The sequence below is a fragment of the Syngnathus floridae genome, unplaced genomic scaffold (genome assembly GCF_059516105.1).
Source record: "Syngnathus floridae isolate MCC-2025c unplaced genomic scaffold, RoL_Sflo_1.0 HiC_scaffold_355, whole genome shotgun sequence".
Lineage (NCBI taxonomy): Eukaryota > Metazoa > Chordata > Actinopteri > Syngnathiformes > Syngnathidae > Syngnathus > Syngnathus floridae.
Window position 1 is genome coordinate 22,391 of NW_028284301.1, and position 2,610 is coordinate 25,000.

The window sequence follows — 2,610 nt, forward strand, 5'->3', positions numbered from 1 at the left end:
AGTCCTAGGAACAATGGCAGAATCGCTCGACGGCCGTCTGCTCCCGGCGGCCGCGGTGGAAGGACTGTACACCCCACCCGGGGACGGCTGTCTGCTCCCGGCAGCCGTCCTTCCCCCCCACCCACACGTTGACCGACACCGGCCGAGGGCGAAAGGCTCGCGGTGTGGAAGGATCGTGGCCACGGCTAATCTAGCGATGCCCGCGTTGGACGGTCACACCGCACGACAGAGCGGGGCCGCATCTGGCGCGAGGCGGCCTTCAGGCACGTGGTTCGAGACGACCTCACCCGCCCTAGCCCGGAGCGGAAAGACTTTGAAATTTTCAAAGTCCAAGGAACACTGGCAGAATGGGAGGACCGGCCGCCTCCTTAAACACAGGCCGGGCGAAAAATATGCGAATGTTGGGCGGAAAGACTTTGAAATATTCAAAGTCCAAGGAACACTGGCAGAATGGGAGGACCGGCCGCCTCCTTAAACACAGGCCGGGCGAAAAATATGCGAATGTTGGGTCTCATCCAAGAAAGGGAGTTACCGGCCGCCTCCTTAAACACAGGCCGGGCGAAAAATATGCGAATGGTCCATCCAAGGAAGGAGGAGCGGCCGCCTCCTTAAACACAGGCCGGAGAGATGGAGCGGGATCAGCGGCCCGCGAACTGAGCGGCCGAGGGCGAAAGGCTCGCGGTGTGGAAGGATCGTGGCCACGGCTAATCTAGCGATGCCCGCGTTGGACGGTCACACCGCACGACAGAGCGGGGCCTGCATCCGGCGCGAGGCGGCCTTCAGGCACGTGGTTCGAGACGACTTCACCCGCCCTAGCCCGGAGCTGAAACTCTGCGAATGTTAACATCCAAGGATGGAGGCAACGGCCGTCTCGTTAAGCTGAGGCCGGAGGAAAGTCTGCGGATTCGGGGCATCCAAGGCAGATGGAGGTGCCGGCCGCCTCGGTAAACAGAGGCCGGACCGACCGACATGCGACCATGACCCGCCTTGGTAGGGCCCCCACCGGCCCCGGCTAGCGCCGGCGTTGGGTGGACGGTTCCTCCCCACTTGCGGGTCGCCCTCTAGCGCTACGGCCGCCGCGCGAGCGCGCGCTCCGACGCCGCCCCCGCAGGCCTAGCGCGAGCCGTACGGCAGCGAGACCGAGACGCCCCGATTCCACGCACGCACCTAGCGGCCATCAACGGAGGCCGAGCGCGCGATCCGACTCGCGGCACGCCACGTGGGCGTCCGCCGGCCGCGCCGGTCTACCGCGAAAGATGTTTCTCAAACCCTCGCCTAACCTAGGGACGGCTATCTCGGGAAGCCGCCCCCGCATCTGCACCTATCCGCTAAGCCCTCCCGACCACCGCGAAGCGGGAGGACGTCTATCGTGGCCGCCGGGGCGTATGACCCCTCCGCGTGAGGCGTGCGGGCTCGGGTGGGCCGCAACGACCGAGTCTGACTCGGACGGGGCGCAGCTTCCCTCCCGGTCGCAGCATCAAGCGCCGATCGCGCGACGTCACCAGCCCCCCGGGACGGTTCGTCGGGAGCACGGTACAGGCACGTAGCTCACTCTCCAGCTGGCCGCAGCGGGCCGCACCGACCGAGTCTGACTCGGCCGGGGCGCAGCTTCCCGTCTGGGTGACAGCGGCGACGAGCTGCGACTGTTGGCCGCCGCCCCTTCGTCCTTCCCGGATCCCCCCAGTGCCGACTCAACTCCGCATCCTGGCCGCAGCGAGATACCGTCGGGTTGCGGCGCCCGAGTCTGACTCGGGACGCGCGCTTCTTCCTTCGGACCACAGCGTACGTGCCTCGCGCGGGCAAAGTCGCCGGCACAGCGCCGCGCCCCCCTCGACCAAGCGAGCCTCAGCCGGGCCGCGACGACCGAGTCTGACTCGGACGGAGCGCAGCTTCCCGCCTGGGTCACCGTGACGAGTCGCGGGCGGCCGTCGCCCTTCCCCCGGACCCCGCCGTGTTCCCTCGCGGTTGCTCCTAAGCCGCCTGCTCGAGCCCAACCGATGTGCCACCCCCGTTGCCGAGTTCGCTCTCCCCGAGCTCGTCTCCCCGTCAATACCGTTCCGTGACCGTCCCGCCGCGCGGCGATCCGCTCTGCCCCAGCGCCTTCCGGCCAGCGTCCTACGGGTCTGATCTGGCCACAGCACGAGCGCTCGGCAGACAAAGCGGCGTCGCGCGGGCGAGGTCGGCTCCGGAGGCAGCGACGGGACGCGACCTGCTCCCCGCGGAGACGCTTACGGAGCGCGGCCCGGCTCCTCTCGTTACGGCGAAGGTATAGGCAGAGGCCGTTTGGACCCGTGCCGGCCGGAGGGCGTCCCCACCCGCCAGGCTCGCGAAGACTTTGTGCAGTGGCACCATGCCCCCGCTGTCGCGGTCGGCGAACGGAGAACGTGGCAGACCCCCGCTCGGCCGAGCAAGGTGAACTACGCATGGCAATTGCGTCAGCCCACCGCCCCCCTACCTGGTTGATCCTGCCAGTAGCATATGCTTGTCTCAAAGATTAAGCCATGCAAGTCTAAGTGCACACGGCCCGTACAGCGAAACTGCGAATGGCTCATTAAATCAGTTATGGTTCCTTTGATCGCTCCACTGTTACTTGGATAACTGTGGCAATTC

At 66.6% G+C, this 2,610-nt stretch overlaps 1 non-coding gene across 1 annotated transcript in view; it reads left to right on the forward strand.

Moving 5' to 3' along the window:
* The first annotated feature begins 2,452 nt into the window (after positions 1-2,452).
* LOC148377123 (18S ribosomal RNA) overlaps positions 2,453-2,610 on the forward strand; it is a 1,894-nt gene continuing 1,736 nt past the window's right edge. Inside the window, exon 1 of the ribosomal RNA XR_015856962.1 lies at positions 2,453-2,610. This exon is cut by the window's right edge and continues 1,736 nt beyond it. This is a non-coding gene — a ribosomal RNA (18S ribosomal RNA).